Genomic DNA, 23,922 nt, shown 5'->3' with positions numbered 1-23,922 from the left:
CTGAAAGGTTTTGGTGTTACAGGGATTCGAATCCGCGACTCTCGGATTACGAGTCGAGTGTCGTAACCACCTGGCTATGCCGGGCCATTGAAGAAGTACATGATTTGGTACCATGTGTGGCCTAGTAAAATTAACTGTGTAGATGTTTAGAAATATCTGGCACTATGTTCTTCCTGTTTTAGACAGTGGAATAACCAAGTGGTTAATCCACGCTGGTAAAGATGACCTTATTGTGATTAGTGGTTATTAGCTCTTTCAGCCATACCACATCTGTCCCACAGTTATTGTTGTTTGTTGTTATATGCACTTGCACTTACCGTTCGACACATGTCTCTTACACAATAAAGAATTGTTTGTTTTCTGTGAGGTTGCTAGTGTGCCTTAGAATATTACAAAAGCAGGTCCACTTGTCGAAAATCCTGCAACAGAAATTATCTTAACTGTTGCAAGACATATGCAAATATTTATAGACTGTCTTGACTTTGTGTTTACTGGAATTTTATGATTTATTATTATTAGTTTAGTGAAAAAGATAACTCAATGATTTTATATCTGTAACAGCTCTTCTTTAATCCAATTTTATATCTGTAACAGGTTTCTTTAATCCAATATTTCCATTTTTATGGATAATTTTTTGTGGTTAACCTTTTAATAAAGTATGGGAAATACAAGCATATTTGATGTCTAGAAACTGAACACAAGCATCTAATAGAACTTACATGTGATTAGGTGTTATTCGTGTTTCATAACTTCGCGCAAAATTACATAAGTTGCAGCAATGGATACACAGTCAGAAAATGCTCTAACCACTAGAACAGGACAGGGTAGGGGATACACATTTTGCCTTGTAACACAATTAGTTAGTCTAATGACACTTATGACTAACCTTTATTAAATTGACAAGATTTTGTTTGGCTGTACTGGTAACATTTGTTTGTTTGTTGGATTTCGTGCCATGCCACTAGATGGCTATCTTTATTAGCCGTTCCTGATCTTGCAATGATAAACAAAAGAGAATGCATCTTGTTACCACCACCCACCGCCAAACATTGGGCTACTCTTTGTTGATCATATAGTGGATTTGACCATCAATTTTATGGCGCAAACATAGCTGAAAGTAAAAAAAAGGGTTTTGATCCCATGGCCCAAAGCATCCTAATCACCAGTTCATGGTAACTAGATGCTGTGTAAGGACCTAAGTAGAGTGTTCAATTTTAAATGGTCAGAGTGAACATGTTTCTATATTTTAACTTCATTAGCTATACTGGTGACCGTTCTCTTCCTATAAGCAAGGAAAATGACTTGAAAAGAATTGGGGAAAGTCATAAATATATTGCCAATACCAATTCTGCACTACCAAACAACGTTTTCTATTACTATGCTGTGGATAAGAAAATATTCAATCAGTAATTTCTATCAAATGTCTTGTGAATAATTTGTTAACATCATTTATCGCTTCCACTTACCGAAACTAAAACAGCCTTTTCTCTTAATTAACTAACGATTGGTTAAAACTTGGCAGGACAGTATGTCACATTATAACGCCCCCACGGCTAAAAGGGCGAGCATGTTTGGTGCGACGGAGATTCGAACCCACAACCCCTCGGATTACGAGTCGAACGCCTTAACAAACCTGGCTATCACATGTGGAATTATTGTTTTTGTTCGTTTGTTTGTTTCTAAATTTCGCGCAAAGCTACATGAGGGCTATCTGCGCTAGCCGCCCCTAATTTAGCAGTGTAAGACTAGAGAGAAGGCAGCTTGTTATCACCACCTACTGCCAACTCTTGGGCTATTCTTTTATTAACAAATAGTGGGATTATATATATAAAAATGGCTCGTTTGGGTTGAGAAAAAATTTTACGTGGAGAAGCGAACAACATTTCGACCTTCTTCACCGAAGAAGGTCGAAATGTTGTTCGCTCCTCTACGTAAAAAAAATTTTCTCAACCCAAACGAGCCCCTTTTACATATATATTCTTCTCTACAAATGAGTTTTCTCGACATCACGAAATATTGGGATTGACCGTCACTTTATAACACCCCATGGCTGAAAAGGCGAGCATGTTTTGTGTGATGAAGATTCAAATCCGCGATCCTCGGATAACGAGTCAAGCGCTACAATCACCACTCCATGCCTGGTCCAGGATTATTGTTAATAATGTTGCATAATGTAAACAAACAATTTTTTCACATTTTTAAAGTTTATTATGTGGAGGTTTATTATTATGTTACCTAATTTAGCCTAACGATTTTCTAATTTTTTACAGTTTACTTACCTTTACTAAATATTAAATAAATACATTTAACAAAGATAAGATTGTTTGTTTAACTAGAAACAAACAAACAATAAATATTTTTACTTATTTCAAGAATACAGCTAAAAACATAGAATAATAACAAGCACAAAGCAATGTCCTATAACTATTATAATTTAACTAATTTTCTAACCATGAGCCTTAAAAAAAATAATAATAAATCTTTGGGCCCGGCATGACTAAGCGTGTTAAGGTGTGCGACTCGTAATCTGAGGGTCGCGGGTTCGCATCCCCGTCGCGCCAAACATGCCCGCCCTTTCAGCCGTGGGGACGTTATAATGTAACGGTCAATCCCACTATTAGTTGGTAAAAGATTAGCCCAAGAGTTGGCGGTGGGTGGTGATGACTAGCTGCCTTCCCTCTAGTCTTACACTGCTAAATTAGGGACGGCTAGCACAGATAGCCCTCGAGTAGCTTTGTGCGAAATTCAAAAACAAACGAGCAAACAAATAAATCTCTAAGATATTCGACCTGAACACAGCGAGATAAACTTTCAAACTTAAGACGAAATTGGCAATGCTGTTCCCGACTTTGCTAGGTGGTTAGGGGCATTCAACTCCTAATATGTGGGGTCGCGAGTTCATATCCCCGTCACATTAAATATTCTAGCCCTTTTAGTGTTATAATGTCACGGGCAATCCCACTATTCGTTGGTAAAAGAGTAGCCCAAGAGTTGGCGGTGGGTGGTGATGACTAGCTGCCTTCCTTCTAGTCTTACACTGCTAAATTAGAGACGGCTAGCAGAGATAGCCCTCGAGTAGCTTTGTGCGAAATTAAAACAAAATGAAACAAATAAACAAAATCGTTGGTAAAAGAGTAGCCCAAGAGTTGGCGTTGGGTGGTGATGACTAGCTGCCTTCCCTCTAGTCTTAGCTAAATTAGGTCTAGAGCAGATATGTTTGTGTTAAATTCAAAACAAACAAACCATGACAACGATTCTCATAGAAGAGAATATGAATGATTTATTTAAATATTTCCTTCCTTCCTAAAGAGGGCTGTCTGCGCTAGCCGTCTCTAATTTAGCAGTGTAAGACTAGAGGGAAGGCAGCTAGTCATCAACACCCACTGCCAACTCTTGGGCTACTCTTTTACCAACGAATAGTGGGATTACCCGTAACTTTATAACGCCCCACGGCTGAAAGGGCGAGCATGTTTGGTGTGACGGGGACGCGAACCCGCGATCCCCAGATTACGAGTCAAACGCCTTAACCCACTTGGCCGGGCCCGAATGGAGGAAACTGATCATTTATTTCAACAACTTTACCTCTGAAACTATATTTATATTAAATTTCACCTGAAGATGAGCCCTGACCATTACCAGCGTATAAACAAAGTCACGTCTTTTTCGTATCATCACGACTTTTACTGATGGATACATAATCAATTGGAGCTGTATTTGTTGAAAACAATACACCATCACAATCACTGCGGAATAAATCAACGGTTTTTTACCTTTAATTTAACTAATATCTCGTTATTATTTATCACACTAGGTGTCAGTAAAACTTTAGCTTTTTTTTTTTGCCGAAAGCTGCACAAGTCTTTATCAGGGATCGAGCCCTGAGGTCTTAAGAAAGTCCAAATAAAAGTGATAAAAAAGTTTTGATTATTGAAAGCAGAACTACAAGGCAAATTTCGATTATGTAATTTTCATATTCAATTACAAAACTACAAGAAAGTAATTCACACGTTTGATACAATTGTTTGATGTAGCAGATAATTTCAACATAACTCCCACTTTACTTACCAACTATTCATTACTCGAGTTAGTACTTCTATTAGAAGTTCAGCATGATATTCTTTCATGCCACTTAGTGGTATAATGGTATATTCGCGGACTTACAACCCTAGAATTCGGGTTTCGATGACCGTAGTGGGCAGAACACTGGTAGCTGATTGCGTTGTTTTGTGTTTAAAATTAAAATTTTTTCTTCTTTCATAAAGCGTCCTGCTGTGCATGGCCAGGTGGTTAGGGCGCTCGACTAGCTATCTAGGAGTTACGGGTTCGAATCCCCTTCACGCTAAACATACTTGCTCTTTCAGCCGTGGCGGCGTATAATATGATGGTCAAACCCACTATTCGTTGGTGAAAGAGTAGCTTCAGAGTTGGCGGTGGGTGTTTGATGAACAGCTACTTTCCTTCTTGTTTTACACTGAAAAGTTAGGAACTGCTAGCGCAGATAGCCCTGATGTAGCTTTGAGCGAAATTCAAAACTAAAGCAAAACGCGTTCCAGCTATCAATTGATGGACTTACAATGCTGTAAACCGAATTTCGATGTGTGTGGTGGCAGAGCACAAATAACTCATTGTTTAGCTTGGCGCTTAATTACAAAGAAACAAACAAATACAATGCTAAAATCCATGGTTCAATTCCTCGTGATATACACAGAGCTGATAGTCATCATGGTCCTCAAGAAGAACAGTCAACTACTGGAAAGCGCTCGAGTTCTGGTTTTTTTTTCCTCTGTGTGTTATCATCTGTGTTACCTTTATATCTTAATAGCCCTTTTGTAGCTTTACTTTAAAACAGTTTTTAATGCATCTACAAAGGTAAAAAGGGGGAAAATGAATGATGCACTATTGAAAATGTGTGAAGCTCTACCAAACAATGGTGTCAGGAGTTACCTCAACTCCTAGCATTTTTTTCTCATTTAAAAACTCGTTGCCAATTGTAAAAAAGTGCGATTGTTTGTTTGTTTTGTTTTTCTTATAGCAAAGCCACATCGGGCTATCTGCTGAGCCCACCGAGGGGAATCAAACCCCTGATTTTAGTGTTGTAAATCCGGAGACATACCGCTGTACTAGCGGGGGGTAAAAAAGTGCGAGCCCGACCGACTATTTTAACATGTTAACAGGCTCTTGACGAAAGGTAATCTTATTTACAGTTTTTCAGTTGAATCAAGAGAACTTCAGTACGTAAGTTAACACCAACATAAATTACTCAGTTGAGGAAGTTGATGGTTTAGGTGTAGGTTATCGAAAGGAATGTCAAAAGAAAACCGAGTTTGGGGCTAATTGTCATTTGATACATAACACATAAAATTTAAAGACGACAAACATGACTCTTACAACGATGACAACGAATAGCATTATCGTTAATAAACGACAGAAAATTTCGAATGACGTCTCTTATTAATTCAGTAGAATACAACCAGTCGGATCTGCTTCAGTATGCATAGTCACAGAAGACGACGTTACAGCTCTGACAGTGCCATTGGAACGAAATCGATCAAAAAAGCTTTGGGTTATTTATTTTACAGGTATGGTGTCGGTTCTCGACATAGCTGGCGCGATAAGCAATAATTTTCATCATGATGTTTCATCTGGTACTTGTAAAAACTATATACGAAGCTTGTAACAAAGCAAGTCATAAGAGCACCTGAATGTTACCATTGAGCTCAAACCTTTAACACGATTATGTGAAATCCCATGCACAGCTTCATAAACATGTTGTTACATTGGATTGCAACGTGCAAACTTATCTACATACAAAGCAGTTCAACAATAGCTTCACCATCAGTGTCTTAAGTCAATACGCTCCAAGTAGCAAATAATTTCTGAGCTACAATAATAGTGGGGAATATTGAGTAATGATATAGTGTTGAGCTTAGAGTATCGTATTAGCTCGACTCAGGCGTAACAACCACACGACAATAAAGCAGCTCGACTCAGACGTAACAACCACACGACAATAAAGCAGCTCGACTCAGGCGTAACAACCACACGACAATAAAGCAGCTCGACTCAGGCGTAACAACCACACGACAATAAAGCAGCTCGACTCAGACGTAACAACCACACGACAATAAAGCAGCTCGACTCAGGCGTAACAACCACACGACAATAAAGCAGCTCGACTCAGGCGTAACAACCGCACGACAATAAAGCAGCTCGACTCAGGCGTAACAACCACACGACAATAAAGCAACATTAAACACGAACACCAGTGAGAGATTAATGTTTGTTTTCCGATTATTCTTAATTAATTGAAATTTACATACATTTACATACAAAAATACATACTAGTATTTTATTTCACTTTCAACCTTCCTTTGGCTGGAATATTATCCTGTTTGTGTAGTATTTTATTTCACTTTCAACCTTTCTTTGGCTGGAATATTATCCTGTTTGTGTAATATTTTATTTCACTTTCAACCTTCCTTTGGCTGGAATATTATCCTGTTTGTGTAGTATTTTATTTCACTTCAACCTTCCTTTGGCTGGAGTATTATCCTGTTTGTGTAGTATTTTATTTCACTTTCAACCTTCCTTTGGCTGGAATATTATCCTGTTTGTCAACCTTTCTTTGGTTGGAATATTATCCTGTTTGTCAACCTTTCTTTGGTTGGAATATTATCCTGTTTGTCAACTTTCCTTTGGCTGGAATATCATCCTGTTTGTCAACCTTCCTTTGGCTGGAATATTATCCTGTTTGTCAACCTTTCTTTGGTTGGAATATTATCCTGTTTGTCAACCTTTCTTTGGTTGGAATATTATCCTGTTTGTCAACTTTCCTTTGGCTGGAATATCATCCTGTTTGTCAACCTTCCTTTGGCTGGAATATTATCCTGTTTGTCAACCTTCCTTTGGCTGGAATATTATCCTGTTTGTATCAATCCATCTTCATTCTTTATCTTTGGAAGTAATTTCTTACCCTTAATTACCAAATCAAGTTAAACAATTGTAGCTAGAAATCCAGCGTTGATCAACATATTGTAAATATTCTCGTCAATAAAGTCATGGATAAATAAACAGATGAAGTTACGTAATAAAGTTACTTTATTGAGTTAGGGCAGATGGAGTATTTGCTGTTGACCTTTGTCCAATTAATCCAGCTAATTCATGTTTTTCCAACTTCTTGTTACCTTTTTGTTTCTCTTTTGTTCGTGGAGTATTATCTACTTGATTTATTATCAGCTTTTGCTTCTTCCTAGACTTGGCTTTAATTTCTATGTTTCCCATAATTATAAGGTTTCCCTTTTACTGTTCCCTTGATGGTCTTAGCCGATAGCCCTATGTGGCTTTGCTATAAGAAAACACCTACACACCTCCTTTCACTGTCATCTTCTGGCTGTTTCTATTCCATACAGGTTTTTATGTCTACTTTCTAGAAATATGCTGTTTCAAGTGATACCTACTTTCTTGTGGTCTGTTCCTTCCACTTCATGTAACTAGTCTAACAAATTATTTCAGTTTTTCTAGACTGTCATTGGGGGAGGAATGTTCAATACTTCTTGACTGACGATCTTGTACTTTGTAGATGATGTCTTTACTTGTTTGTATCCATAATAGATACATCAACAACTGGAAATCTTTTAAGGATGTACATTTACTTTGACTAAGCCTAATTTGCATATCTATACCTGTTGTGGCAGATATAAATTCGTCATGTGCCAATGAATCCATTATTTCATGTTGATAATCTGGATGAGATCATTAGACAAGTATTTTGAAATCTGGGCAAGGATATTTTTCCATCTGTACTCTGCTTATGAAGTTTTCTTTCAGTACTACCTTCTAGTATATTACAAAAGATGAGACAGCTCCCAGTGCTTTACTGTTGTTACTGTTGTTTGAAGTTTGCTTTCAGTACTACCTTCTAGTATATTACAAAAGATGAGACAGCTCCCAGTGCTTTACTGTTGTTACTGTTGTTTGAAGTTTGCTTTCAGTACTACCTTCTAGTATATTACAAAAGATGAGACAGCTCCCAGTGCCTTACTGTTGTTACTGTTGTTTATTGTACTACCTTTCAGTTCTACCTTCTAGAATATTACAAAAGATGAGACAGCTCCCAGTGCCTTACTGTTGTTACTGTTGTTTGAAGTTTGCTTTCAGTACTACCTTCTGGTATATTACAAAAGATGAGACAGCTCCCAGTGCTTTACTGTTGTTACTGTTGTTTATTGTACCACCTTTCAGTTCTACCTTCTAGAATATTACAAAAGATGAGACAGCTCCCAGTGCCTTACTGTTGTTACTGTTGTTTGAAGTTTGCTTTCAGTACTACCTTCTGGTATATTACAAAAGATGAGACAGCTCCCAGTGCTTTACTGTTGTTACTGTTGTTTATTGTACTACCTTTCAGTTCTACCTTCTAGAATATTACAAAAGATGAGACAGCTCCCAGTGCCTTACTGTTGTTACTGTTGTTTATTGTACTACCTTTCAGTTCTACCTTCTAGAATATTACAAAAGATGAGACAGCTCCCAGTGCCTTACTGTTGTTACTGTTGTTTGAAGTTTGCTTTCAGTACTACCTTCTGGTATATTACAAAAGATGAGACAGCTCCCAGTGCTTTATTGTTGTTACTGTTGTTTATAGTACTACCTTTCAGTACTACCTTCTGGTATATTACAAAAGATGAGACAGCTCCCAGTGCTTTATTGTTGTTACTGTTGTTTATAGTACTACCTTTCAGTTCTACCTTCTAGTATATTACAAAAGATGAGACAGCTCCCAGTGCTTTACTGTTGTTACTGTTGTTTATAGTACTACCTTTCAGTTCTACCTTCTAGTATATTACAAAAGATGAGACAGCTCCCAGTGCTTTACTGTTGTTACTGTTGTTTGAAGTTTGCTTTCAGTACTACCTTCTGGTATATTACAAAAGATGAGACAGCTCCCAGTGCTTTACTGTTGTTACTGTTGTTTATAGCTTGTTATTCCACCTGTTCACAAAAAATATCTTTCAGCTGAACATTGTTTGTTCCTCATATCCATCAATAGTCCCTTGTATTCTCAACTGAACGTTGTTATTGAGCTGTCCAGCTAAATTATGGAACTGAACCTGGTAGTGAGTGTAATCCGGGAACATCCTGAAGTCACGGAGGGCACAGCTATAGTAGTAATATGTGTAAACCAAATCGTTTTTATTTCATCTTTCATAGCAAATGGTGTTACAGATTGTAAATCTCAGGCGGATGTACAAAGAGATGTTGTTAGTTTAATGTTTACATTTTTTACTAAGTCATAATTCACAATGGGTTCTTTCAAACAAACTCTCTCACTGCGGTTCGTTTACTCTGGTAAATGTGTTAACTGTTCACACTTGCCCTATGTAAAAACATGACGACTTCTTTGGAAATAAAGTTCGTTTTCATGAATAACTTCCACGTTTTGTCAGATGTCGTGTTCATATTGCAATAACTAAGCGGACACAGTTCGTTTTACGATGGGATATTTAGATTGTCCAACATTTATCTTGGAATATTTTAAAGATAGAAGAGTTTACGTGTATTGAACGCTGAACAGCGAAACGCCTAAAGATGTCTATGTTGTCACTGTTATCTATATTGTTCTTGTGGGCACATTTAGTAGTAGAATACGGTCGCTTTTGGAACTGTGTAAATTTAGTAATTTAGTGGTACAATACGGTCACTTAGGGAACTATGTAAATTTAGTAACTTAGTGGAACAGTACGATCGCTTAAGATAATATGTAGATTTAATAACTTAGTGGTACAGTACGGCCGCTTAAGGTACTATGTAAATTCAGTAGTTTAGTGGTACAGTACGGTCACTTTAGGTACTATCTAAATTCAGTAGTTTAGTGGTACAGTACGGTCACTTAAGGTACTATCTAAATTCAGTAGTTTAATGGTACAGTACGGTCACTTAAGGTACTATCTAAATTCAGTAGTTTAGTGGTACAGTATGGCCGCTTAAGGTACTATGTAAATTCAGTAGTTTAGTGGTACAGTACGATCACTTAAGGTACTATCTAAATTCAGTAGTTTAGTGGTACAGTACGGCCGCTTAAGGTACTATGTAAATTCAATAGTTTAGTGGTACAGTACGGCCGCTTAAGGTACTATGTAAATTCAGTAGTTTAGTGGTACAGTACGGTCACTTTAGGTACTATCTAAATTCAGTAGTTTAGTGGTACAGTACGGTCACTTAAGGTACTATCTAAATTCAGTAGTTTAATGGTACAGTACGGTCACTTAAGGTACTATCTAAATTCAGTAGTTTAGTGGTACAGTACGGCCGCTTAAGGTACTATGTAAATTCAGTAGTTTAGTGGTACAGTACGATCACTTAAGGTACTATCTAAATTCAGTAGTTTAGTGGTACAGTACGGCCGCTTAAGGTACTATGTAAATTCAATAGTTTAGTGGTACAGTACGGCCGTTTAAGGTACTATGTAAATTCAGTAGTTTAGTGGTACAGTACAGCCGCTTGAGGTACTATGTAAATTCAGTAATTCCCTCAATCATTCAACGAGTTGCGAATATAGAGAAACATACAGCATCAGAAATGTTTCTATTTGTACAGAGAAACATACAGCATCAAAAATGTTTCTATTTGTACAGAGAAACATACAGCATCAGAAATGTTTCTATACTCTTCAAAACAAGAAACGCAAAAGGGATATTTTTTTTTTATTTTAAAGAGAAATATATGTAATAACGTTACAAGCTCAGAGTTAAGGCACTGATTGTCAGACCAAAATGACAATAAAATATGTGCACTTTGAAAACGGAGGAAGACATCGGATTTTTCGCCAAAACGCATTCGTGTCCAATAAATTTGTTTGAGAGATCTGCATGTTCTGCAAGTGCAACATGTGCAAAATCCTTATAAAAGTGACGGGTTCTCGGTTTCCATAGCTCAGTGTTAAGCCACCGACACGCAATATAGTTACGCCAAGACTGACTGAAGCACAACGCAACAACGCCATTGGTCGAATGGAAGCAGGCGAATCTCGATCAGATGTTGCCAGAGCTGTGAATGTCCACCCAAGCACCATCACAAGGCTATGGATTTGTCACCAACAACATGGATCAACTCGTGACCGTCCACGATCTGGCAGACCTCGTGTGACCACGCCCGCACAAGATCGTTACATCCGGTTACGTCACCTTCCGGATAGGACCACCACTGCGACGTCTACTGCCTTAACCATACCAGGGCTGCGTAGGATTTCCGATCAGACCGTACGCAACTGTCTACGAGATGCAGGAATCCGACCTCAACGTCCAGTCAGAGGCATCATCCTCACCCAGCAACATCGTCAAACACGGCTGCAGTGGACTCGGGCACATCGGGTATGGCCTCATCGACGATGGAGGCATGATTGGTTCAGCAATGAATCACGTTTTATGCTTCGTAGGCAGGATGGAAGGACCCGTGTTTACCGTCGCCGAGGTGAACGTTTTGCAGCAAACCGTGTGCAGGAAGTTGAGAGATTTGGTAGTGGCAGCGTCATGATGTGGGCTGCCATCGCCTACAATGCCAGAACAGACCTTTTTCACATTCGAGGGAATCTTACGGCTCAACGATACGTCGACGAGATTCTTAGGCCCCATGTGCAACCCATCATGGTGAACGTCAACGACGTTTTTCAACATGACAACGCCCGTCCTCACACAGCCCGACTCACCACTGTCTTCTTGAGACACCACAACATAAACGTTCTTCCCTGGCCCTCCAGATCACCAGATTTAAACCCCATCAAACATCTTTGGGACGAGTTGGACCGACGTCTGTGACGGCGACAACCTCAACCGCAGACTCTACCTCAGCTTGCAGCAGCTTTGCAGGCTAAGTGGATAGCCATTCCACAGGATGTGATTCGTCATCTTATCGCTTCCATGGGCAGGAGATGCCAAGCAGTTATTGATGCTCACGGGGGGCATAATCGTTATTGATGTTAAGTGACGTTAAACTTCAACTAGTGAGCGTGGACTTCGCCTTTGCAGACTTTGGATGTTCAGCAGTGAATGTGCAAAGTTTCACACATGTCATACAGAACTACCCGGAATAAACTTGTTAACAATTTGTCTCAAATTTTTCCTTTTGCGTTTCTTTTTTTGAAGAATATATTTGTACAGAGAAACATACAGCATCAGAAATGTTTCCATTTGTACAGAGAAACATTCAGCATCAGAAATGTTTCCATTTGTACAAAGAAACATTCAGCATCACAAATGTTTTTACTTGTACTGAGAAACATACAGCATCAGAAATGTTTTTATTTGTAGAGATAAACATGTAGCATCAGAAATGTTTCTATTTGTACAAAGAAACATACAGCATCAGAAATGTTTCTATTTGTACAGAGAAACATACAGCATCAGAAATGTTTCTATTTGTACAGAGAAACATACAGCATCAGAAATGTTTCTACTTGTACAGAGTAACATACAGCATCAGAAATGTTTCTATTTGTACAGAGTAACATACAGCATCAGAAATGTTTCTATTTGTACAGAGAAACATACAGCATCAGAAATGTTTCTATTTGTACAGAGTAACATACAACATCAGAAATGTTTCTATTTGTACAGAGTAACATACAGCGTCAGAAATGTTTCTATTTGTACAGAGTAACATACAGCATCAGAAATGTTTCTATTTGTACAGAGAAACATGTAGCATCAGAAATGTTTCTATTTGTACAGAGTAACATACAGCATCAGAAATGTTTCTATTTGTACAGAGAAACATACAGCATCAGAAATGTTTCTATTTGTACAGAGTAACATACAGCATCAGAAATGTTTCTATTTATACAGAGAAACATGTAGCATCAGAAATGTTTCTATTTGTACAGAGAAACATACAGCATCAGAAATGTTTCTATTTGTACAGAGTAACATACAGCATCAGAAATGTTTCTATTTGTACAGAGAAACATGTAGCATCAGAAATGTTTCTATTTGTACAGAGTAACATACAGCATCAGAAATGTTTCTATTTATACAGAGAAACATGTAGCATCAGAAATGTTTCTATTTGTACAGAGAAACATGTAGCATCAGAAATGTTTCTATTTGTACAGAGTAACATGTAGCATCAGAAATGTTTCTATTTGTATAGAGAAACATACAGCATCAGAAATGTTTCTATTTGTACAGAGAAACATTCAGCATCACAAATGTTTCTATTTGTACAGAGTAACATACAGCATCAGAAATGTTTTTACTTGTACAGAGAAACATACAGCATCAGAAATGTTTCTATTTGTACAGAGAAACATGTAGCATCAGAAATGTTTCTATTTTTTAGCAAATTATTTTTGTCAAGTATGTTCAGTGTTTGTTATCTTAGGATTTATAAAAAAAACATTAATATAGTTGAAGCAAAAATATAGAATAAACAATAGAAAGTACAGTATAACTTACACTGAGTAAGTTTTGATTGCTAGGTCACCAATGAGCTATTATTGTATTTTGAATTTTCGCTCAAAGCAAGCTACACCTGGGCTGTCAGTGCTAGCAGATCCTAACTTAACAGGATAAGGCAGCTAGTTATCACCATCTACCGCCAACTCTTGGGACACTTTTTTAACTAACGAATAATAGGATTGGCTGATATGTTAAAATTTCCCCATTGCTGAATGTGTTTTGAATTTCGCGCAAAGCTACACGAGGGTTATCTGCGCTAGCCGTCCCTAATGTAGCTGTGTAAGACTAGAGGGAAGGCAGTTGGTCATAACCACCCTCCGCCAACTTTGGGCTACTCTTTACCAACGAATAGTGGGATTGGCCGTCACATTATAACGCCCCCACGGCTAAAAGGGCGAAGATGTTTGGTGCTACTGGGATTCGAACCCGCGACGCTCGGATTACGAGTCGAACGCCTTAACACACTTGGCCATGCCGGGCATTAGTGAATGAGCGAGCATGTTTGGTAAGACGGGTACTCAAACCCGCGACCCTAATATTGCGAGTCGAGCCCCTAACCACACGGCCTTCCGGAGACAAAGGAATTTCTTATGTTATCTGAGACTGTAGTTTACTTCTTGTCTCGTTGTTACAAATGTACCTTTCTACGGGAAGGAAAGAGAGCAGTAGTATAATACCTCGGGGATTCCGTGCTAAAAATGGATCTGAATCAGCTGGAATCGTAACTAAAATTATTGGGAAATAAATGTAGGTAGCCCACTTACGTTTTTGCGGAGAGTCCCATCTTTGGTATTTACGCCACTGGGAGGTAGTAATGTCAGTAATTATAACAGCTCCAGTTAAGAACGTCACATTAAGTAAAATGAAAGAAATCTATATATGTACCATTTAGAATAAGAACTACAGTATCAAGAATAAAGTCTATTTCAAGCAGAACCTAGAAATATGCATTTTGTATAACGTTAAATATTACTGTTGTGCGTTGTTCTTCATACAAAATGTGCAAATGTAAATTTGTGATGACAACACTGTCGTAAACATCAGTCATTTCTGGGCCATGAATATAAAAAAAAGTTAGATAAAATGCGTAGACAGATTTTCTCCGGAAAAGAAACAGCTCCCCATTGGCTCAGCATTAACTCTGAGGGCCTATAACATTAAAAACCTGGTTTCTATGCCAGCGGTGAGAAAAGCGCAGATAGTTTATTGTGAAGCTTTGAGGTTAACAACAAAAACTAATATAAAAGCAAAACAATTAAAATAAATGACGTCAGACGTGAGACACATTAAACAGAATACAAGAAGGTATAAGAACCTCTTATATTGTTGTTGAAAAGACAGAAAATTGTGAATTTTGTAAAAAATATAAATAAAGTTTTGTATGACATCATTACATTAACCCTCTCGATTCCATGAAGAAACATAGGGCCGCCATCGCTTGCGGATTCATTAACAAGCTGGTTTTTTAAGTGAGTAAATTGTTAGCCTACTGCTCAACCCCCAACCAGAAGGAGAAACCTGAGCCGTCCCTATTTTTGCAGTGTAAGACTAGAGAGAAGGCAGCTAGTCATCACCACCCGCCGCCAACTCTTGGGCTACTCTTTTACCAACGTATAGTGGGATTGACCGTAACATTATAACGCCCCCACGGCTGAAAGGGCGAGCATGTTTGGCGCGACTGGGATGCGAACCCGCGACCCTCGGATTACGAGTCGCACGCCTAACGCGCTCGGCCATGCCGGGCGCAAAGGTTTGTATAGGTTCCAGAAAATGATTATAAAATGGTACAATTAATGAAAGGCCTCCAGAAGGTAACATACGATTTTCCATCATTTTTAATGAACAGAATCAACGTAATTTGAATATTGAATATTTTACGAATTCAAACGGATGTCATTCAGCTATACTTACTTTCAGTTTTATTTGTTAGTCCTAAGGTAAGAAGGTGAACAAACATTTAACACAAAGAAATTTAATCCGTATTTAATGTGAATTGGACTTTTACGAGATTAACACATCAGATGATGCGAGAATATAACACAAGGAACTTTAGATGTAAAATATTTATTTTTATTCAGCTAGTTCGTGCTAGACCAGAACCAAGACATATGATAATATTAAGATATGCACATATTTGTAGATGAAGTCGCCACAAGAAGAGAACACGAAACAAGTGACAGTAGTACAATGCCCCCAGTGGCTCAGCGGTATGTCTGCGGACTTACAACGCTAAAAACCGGCTTTCGATACCCGTGGTGGGCATCCACTGATAGCCCATGGTGTAGCTTTGTGCTTACTTTAAGACAACAACAGTAATACAAAATATCGGTACGATAGAGTTCTCATTTTGTACTTTTAAAAAGGCAACAGATTTTTATATTGTACACATTACTCAACTTTACGATCACGCAGACGTTATGATAATAAAACTTATGTACGCTTTAAAACTCTGCAAAATCGACAGCCCCCCTGGTAGTTCAGTGGGAAATCATCACTCTTATTACGACGCTATAAATTGGGTTTAGATACTCCTTAATGGTAAAGGGCGGATAGTCCATTATGCACAATAAAAAAAACAAACCAAATTCTGGAATATTTTCGAGGGAAAAAAACTGATATGTAACAAACAACAGAAATACTTTGTACAAAAACAGTAATTAAGACATTCTATTAGAATAATGAAGAGTTATATTAGGCTTAAGAACGTTTAAATATGTTAACACATTTTTTTCTCTTAGCTGTGATTTTTGTTTGTTTGTTGTTAAGCGCAAATCTATAGGAATGGGTTGTCTATGCTCTGACCATCGCGGTGGCCCGGCATGGCCAAGCGCGTTAAGGTGTGCGACTCGTAATCTGAAGGTCGCGGGATAGTGGGAATAGTGGGATTGACCGTAACATTATAACGCCCCCACGGCTGAAAGGGCGAGCATGTTTGGCACGATGGGGATGCGAACCCGCGACCCTCAAATTACGAGTCGCACGCCTTAACACGCTTGGCCATGCCGGGCCCTACTCTGCTTTCTTAATTCAAGCGTAATTCAGAGAACACGAACTCAGAAGGTGAAATATCTCTGACTTGGTGTATATGTTATTAAAATATATCAAAGGTACGTGAAAAACTGTTTCCAGGAACAAAGTTTTCTCAATCATACCCTAATTGCACACAAATTTCTTTCATAAAGTTTCTTAGTAAAAACCGGTGATTTTGAAGTGATGTCCTTTATTTGTGTTTTGTAAGTACTTAAACCACGATGTGGTGACGAAAAAATGCAACTTACAACAGAAAACAAAAGATGTTCTAATCCTTGATGTAATTAGATGTAGCCTAGATTAGTTCTACTTTGGCTTGTGTATTTATATAATAGTGAGATGACATTCCTTATACAATTTAAATAAGAAAGAATCCTCAATAGCCGCGGCACTTGAAATTCGTTTAGGCAGGATTAGAGTAAATTAATCTATGAGGCTTTTTTTCCCTTTTTATTATCTATATATTGTACGCCAGCACTACCAAACGTAGGGTTTGTTACTCATCGGGATCTATGCCAGCCTATCCTCAAATTAAAATTATTTTAAACAGGATTAGAGTAAATTAATCTATGAGGCTTTTTTTTTTCTTTTTTATTATCTATATTTTGTACGCCAGCACTACCAAACGTAAGGTTTGTTACTCATCAGGATCTATGCTAGCCTATCCTCAAATTAAAATTATTTTAAACAGGATTAGAGTAATTTAAGCTACGAGACCTGAGATAAGGTCAATTATATCAATGGAAATGGTCTGATTTCCTGAGTCCAAAACTGCAATGAGATCTCAAATCGGTCGAGAAAACTACTTGGCAAAATCAATAATGACAAAAAAAACTCACAGCCTTTCTATGAGCCGTTATGCCGCGGCTGAACAGTAAGGTTTCTTAGTCGTTAAATAAAATATTATTTCTTTCATTGTAAAATAATGCAAGAAACTGGAGCCTACGAGGTGAAACTTTTTAGGCTTTTGGCTTGTATACAGAGTACAGTGAGGTTTGTTGTTAAGTTTGATTGGTTTGTTTGAATTTCGCGCAAAGATACACGAGAGCTATCTGCGTTAGCTGTCCCTAATTTAGCAGTGTAGGAATCGAGGGAAGGCCACTAGTCATCAGAACCAACTCTTAGGCCACTCTTTTACCAACAAATAGTGGGGTTGACTCTCACAGTATGAACGCCCCATCATGTTTGGTGGGAGAAGGATTCGAACTCGCAACATTCAGATTGTGAATCAAACGTTCTAACCACCTGGCCATGCTAGATCTTTTGTGGTTTGAGTTGTTATCCGTTCTATACCAAACACAGGTATTGAACTATAATTTTAGCGTTATAAACCCTATACTTACTCCTCAATTACGGGCGGCGGAGAATGGGACAAAGATCAGAGCCTGAGATATTTTAAATAAAAAAAAACACTTTTTATTTTAGTTTTCATTACAGTGAGTGTAATAGTCGGAAGTAAAAGGGCTAAGTCAGTAAACACCTGGCCCGGCATGGCCAAGCGTGTTAAGGCGTGCGATTCATAATCCGAGGGTCGTGGGTTCGCATCCCCGTCGCGCCAAACATGCTCGCCCTTTCAGCCGTGGGGACGTTATAATGTGACGATCAATCCCACTATTCGTTGGTAAAAGAGTAGCCCAAGAGTTGGCGGTGGGTGGTGATGACTAGCTGCCTTCCCTCTAGTCTTACACTGCTAAATTAGGGACGGCTAGCACAGATAGCCCTCGAGTAGCTTTGTGCGAAATTAAAAAAAAACAAACAAACAGTAAGCACCTTCCTTTTGCCAGTGCACATTCTGCGTTTAGAAAACACAAAATAACCCAAAGAAATTATAGTTTGAAGCAAAATATACATATGTGGATTTTGTCAGATGTTATCAGATGTATATATATAATTATTTCTTACATTAAAAATTAATTTTGATTACAAATAAACAAGTGTGTTGGTGAGACGTCTCTTACTCTTGAACGGAAGCTGTTAATAACTGTGAAAGTAAAAGTCTTACACAGAGTGCCAGGATTATGCTGGACATGTGGTTCGTTGTTTTGCAATACTGCAGAAACAAACATAAATATTTCATTAAAACCAGTACTCTAAAAGTGACAATTTTAGAACTGTTACAATGTACAATATTATTTGTTTCATTCTTATCCAAGCGCTATTGACTGGATATCGGATTGTGCACTGTAAATGTGCATAATTTTCACAATTCTAGAACTGTCGGTTTCGATCGATGTATCACTCAATGAATTATTCATAGTACATTCACTGTATATCCAAAACAAGTATTGTAAGCCTAACATTTAGCAATCTTTTTCAATATTTCTTTAATAAAGATGGTTCTCACGAATTAAGTATATTTTAAAGAAATCGTTTGCGTAATTAACACTGTCTGCATCCAATGGAATTTTAGTTATATATGAGAGTAAAGATAAGCTCACCAAGAATATGTCATTATATTTAGAAACTACTCTATAACGAAATTAAATTAAAACAAAATTTCGCTTTCTAGGAGTTTCTAGGTGGCGCTCAAGCTGTTCGGAAAAATCGTATTCACAGCTTGTACGTTCATACATAGAGTTAAGTAAGTTAAAATGATTTTGGTTACGGAAGTCAGCAAGATGCAGCGGATATCAATTAGCGGCGGAAATCTATGTATTGTAACTATGTTTTGGAATTATTTGGGGTTTCGTAGGTAGTGAGTCACCAAAAAGCATTAATCGCTTTCGGGAAGGGTATTTTATACCCATATCCCCTTCCAACAGAAAATGTTTGTACACTCGGATCATAAACATGTCTTGTATGTAACTGCATTGAAAACTTCTTAGAGGAATATGAATTAACTTGGGGTACGGAAACCATCCAAAAGGAGACTTAAAATAAGGTGTGGTAACCATACTACATTAGGCAACATAATCAACAAGAAAATTCATTTGAAAAGCAACAGAAATCATGCGTACGTAAGTTGATTCCACAACATATTCGTTTAACCATCGTATCCCTCAAACAGCAGGAGAAATAATCGGTTCTTCTTTCAATCAGACAATTAAAACTAGCACTTCGAAACAGTTTTCTGTCTCCAGAGATAGATTATAGAATACAGCGAAAAGAAGGGTTGTCTTTGAACATGATCAACATACGATAGAACTACAATGTAAGGCTATTGACAACACACACGATCCGCACACAGATAACGATAAGAAATGATGATACAGACAAACATCTATATTAATGTTAGAAAGAGGTTGATAGATACTTGAAGAGTATAAAGAAATGGTTACAAAAGCGTATTTTAATGTTAGCAACTGGTTACAATAGTCTCTTATAGTGCAAAGAAATGGTTAGGAAAGTCTATATTAATTAAAGCAAGTGGTTACAATAATCAGTTGTAGTGTAAAGAAATGGTTACAAGAGTCTATATTATTGTAAGAAATGGTTAAAATAGTCTGTAAGAGTATGAATAAATGGTTAAAAGAGTCTATATTACTGTACCCAAGTGGTTAAAATAGTCTGTACTAGTGTAAAAAAAATGGTGAGAAAAGTGTGTAAGCAAGCGGTTACAATAGTCTATACTACTGTAAAGAGGTGGTTAAGAGAGCCTAGATTAAAGTAAAAAAATTGTTACAATAGTTTGCAATAGTGTAAAGAAATGTTTACAATACTCTATATTAATGTAAAAAAAGTTAGAATAGTCTGTACTAATACAAAGAAATGGTTACAAAAGTCTGTATACATGTAAGCAAGTGGTTGTTAGAATAGTCTGTACTAATACAAAGAAATGGTTACAAAAGTCTGTATACATGTAAGCAAGTGGTTGTTACAATAGTCTGTACTAATACAAAGAAATGGTTACAAAAGTATATATACATGTAAGCAAGTGGTTGTTACAATAGTCTGTACTAATACAAAGAAATGGTTAACAGAATCTATATTAATGTAGCAAGTGGTTGTTACAATAGTCTGTACTAATACAAAAAAATGGTTACAAAAGTCTATATACATGTAAGCAAGTGGTTGTTACAATAGTCTGTACTAATACAAAAAAATGGTTACAAAAGTCTATATACATGTAAGCAAGTGGTTGTAACAATAGTCTGTACTAATACAAAGAAATGGTTACAAAAGTCTATATACATGTAAGCAAGTGGTTGTTACAATAGTCTGTACTAATACAAAAAAATGGTTAACAGAGTCTATATTAATGTAGCATTTGGTTGTTACAATAATCTGTATTAGTGTAAAGAAATGGCTAAAAGAATCTTGATTAATGTAGACAAGTGGTGACAATAGTCTGTGCTAGTACAATAAAATTGTCAGAAAAGTCTAAATTAATGTAAAAAGGTAGTTCAGATAGTGAGTACTGGTATAAAGAAATTGTTATAAAAGTCTACATTAATCTTAGAATGTTGTAACAATAGTCTCTACTACTGTAAAGATATGGTTAAAATGTATATTAAGGTAAGCAAGTGGTTACAATAGTCATTACCAGTGCAAAGAAACGTTTACAAGAGTATATATTAATGTAAGAAAGAAGTTACAATAGTCTGTACTAGTGTTAAGAAGTGGTTATAAAAGTCTATATTAATGTAAGAAAGAAGTTACAATAGTCTGTACTAGTGTTAAGAAGTGGTTATAAAAGTCTATATTAATGTAAGAAAGAAGTTTCCATAGTATGTACTAGTGTTAAAAAATGATTATAAAAGTCTATATTAATGTAAGAAAGAAGTTACAATAGTCTGTACTAGTGTTAACAAGTGGTTATAAAAGTATATTAATGTAAGAAAGAAGTTACAATAGTCTGTACTAGTGTTAAGAAGTGGTTATAAAAGTCTATATTAATGTAAGCAAGTCCTTAGAATAGTCTGTACTAGTGTTAAAAAGTGGTTATAAAAGTCTATATTAATGTAAGCAAGTCCTTAGAATAGTCTGTACTAGTGTTAAAAAGTGGTTATAAAAGTGTATATTAATGTAAGCAAGTCTTTAGAATAGTCTGTGCTAGTTTAAAGAAGAGATTACAATAATCTAAATTAATGTACGTAAGTTGTTTCAATAGTCTGTACTAATGTAAAGAAATTGTTACAAGACTATATTATTGAAAATAAGTGGTTACAATATACTGTACTAATGTAAAGAAATGGTGACAAGAGTTTACATTATTGAAAGTAAGTGGTTACAACAGTCTGTACTAATGTAAAGAAATGGTTACCAAAGTCTCTATTAATGTAAGCCAGTGGTTACAATAGTCTATACTAGTGTAAAGTGGTTACAAGAGTCTAAATTAATGTAAGAAAGTGGTTACAATAGTCTTTAATAGTGTGAAAAAGTGGTTACAACAGTGTATATTAATTTAAGCAAAGTAGTTACAATAGTGTGTACCAGTGTAAAGAGATTGTTACAAAAGTCTCTAGTAATGTAAGCCAGTGGTGACAATAGTCTGTACCAATGTAAAGAAGTAGTTACAAGTGTATAAATTAATGTAAAAAAGTGGTTACAATAGTCTGTAATAATGTACAGAAATGGTTAGAAGAGTCTATATTAATGTACGCAAGTGGTTACAATAGTCTGTACTAGCGTAAACAAAGGGTTAGAAAAGTCTATATTAATTTAAGAAAGTGGTTCCAATAGTCTCTACTAAATAACGGAAAGAGTTAGGAGAGGTAACTAAGAAAGTCTCTGTGTTAATGTGATTATAAAGATGTCACAAGCTTAAGGTTAAGAGATATATGAAATAATAAAGAAAATTCTACATCACAAAATGGCGCAACAGATGCAAAATATTTATTTGAATTGAGTCGTGGGGCCTAAATGAAGTTTAAAGAGTTATACTGCACCTGCGCCAGACCATAAATATAGACGAAAATATCTATCGAAAAGAAGTAGCAAATAATTACTGTAGCCATATAATGAAGACGTCAAGAATATACGTTGTTCAAAAAGTTTATTATTACTACATCTCCATATTTAAATTAAAAGGACACCATTATTACAGCTCGCTCTTGGACGAGTTAAAAAGTTTTACTATTATTAAGTGCAGACTGCTGTTACAACGTTTTATTGAGAAAAATGTAGACGATTATTGTAACATTTTGTTTCAAAAGTTAGCAAGTAAACCGTTAGTTGGATAAGATAGAAAATAAACGATTATTCTAATTTTATGTTGGGGGAAGCTGTAAAAGTTTATTAAAGTTTACTGTTGGGAAATTTATAAAATTAATAGCTGTTTAGCTTCTACCTGGAAAGGCAGGTGATTTTCGTTGAATGTTAGAAAAGTAAACATATTGTGTTTTTGTTGGACAGTCTTAAAAGTAGAAAATTGAAACAAACTGATTTTTTACAAGTAATGTATGAAAACCAAAACCCACAGTTTTGTTGGAATCAAATAAAGCACTAACCGTTCTAAATATTTCAGAAAAAAAATATTTAAAATTATGTAAATGAAATTAGGAAAATTGTTCACCACTTTGGTAAGAATAAATAAAGACGATTAACGCGATATTTTATATGCTAAGCTCAAAGAGAGAACGTGGAAGTAATAAAATAATTTTAAATATATTCCTTCCCTCTTGAAGTACGACCACACATTGTTTACTCTCAACACTAGATTTAAGATGTACTGATTTAAGTATCAAGCTACATTTTTAACTAATAACTAGGTCACTTTCTGGGTCTTCCATAAAACGCAAATGTCTCAGATTACCCTTAAAATGTAGACTAGAATGTTACAGAACCTTATCATGCGTAAAACACAAGTGCCATAACATGTAAGGAAACGGGTAAGACAAACTAGTGAACTTAGGCTTAACTTGGAAACCAAGGAAGAATCATTGTGGTCGTGTATTAACTGTAGAAATTTCGATAAAAATAGTTTCTCACTTACTTTCGAGCACGGCTCCACTGTGATCAGGCCTAACGTCCATCTTCCGTTACCAGCAGATCGTTGTTTGACCACGAAATGAAGCTAATAAGAAACAGATGTAAAGAGAACTGACTGTTGTAGTAGTTATCTGCTTCTACACGGTGAAACTCCAGGTAAGCTGTTGGCGTTTTGTCAAAAGCCGCATTAAAAATGATCGTTCGATTACGCACACAACTCACACGCTTGGCTTCAAGAGAGCAAGTCACCCTCCATTGCAGGAAAGTGTATCTGAGCAACAGATAGCGAAACGCGGCGCGCGCAACCTACAGCCGCAGAGCTTGTTATCTTACAACCTGGGTTTATCCATACTCATGAGATGAGTGCATACGTGACGTCAAGAGAATCGAACGTCCAGTGAGCAGCTGAGAGACTGTTTACGGCCCAAGGCATTCATCTCTAATTTCTGGAGGTTGTATTCCGCGTTTGCAATGAGGAAACACGCTTGATAATTGCACTTCGTTGATTGTTTCGTGGAGCTTTCTGGCAGCTCTTCGAACGTATAATCGCGTGAATAATGGAGCTGAAGTT

At 36.8% G+C, this 23,922-nt stretch overlaps 1 pseudogene across 1 annotated transcript in view; it reads right to left on the bottom strand.

The window, feature by feature from the left end:
• Positions 1-23,652, bottom strand: part of LOC143230031 (uncharacterized) — a 131,846-nt pseudogene extending 108,194 nt beyond the window's left edge. The window contains exon 1 of the transcript XR_013016196.1: positions 23,356-23,652. The product of XR_013016196.1 is annotated as an uncharacterized LOC143230031 (transcript). The remainder of the gene's footprint in view (positions 1-23,355) is intronic.
• Between the last annotated feature and the right edge of the window lie 270 nt (positions 23,653-23,922).

This window comes from Tachypleus tridentatus, chromosome 10, assembly GCF_004210375.1.
Source record: "Tachypleus tridentatus isolate NWPU-2018 chromosome 10, ASM421037v1, whole genome shotgun sequence".
NCBI lineage: Eukaryota > Metazoa > Arthropoda > Merostomata > Xiphosura > Limulidae > Tachypleus > Tachypleus tridentatus.
Note: the sequence above shows the minus strand (reverse complement) of the source record. Positions and strands in the feature narration are given on the sequence as shown.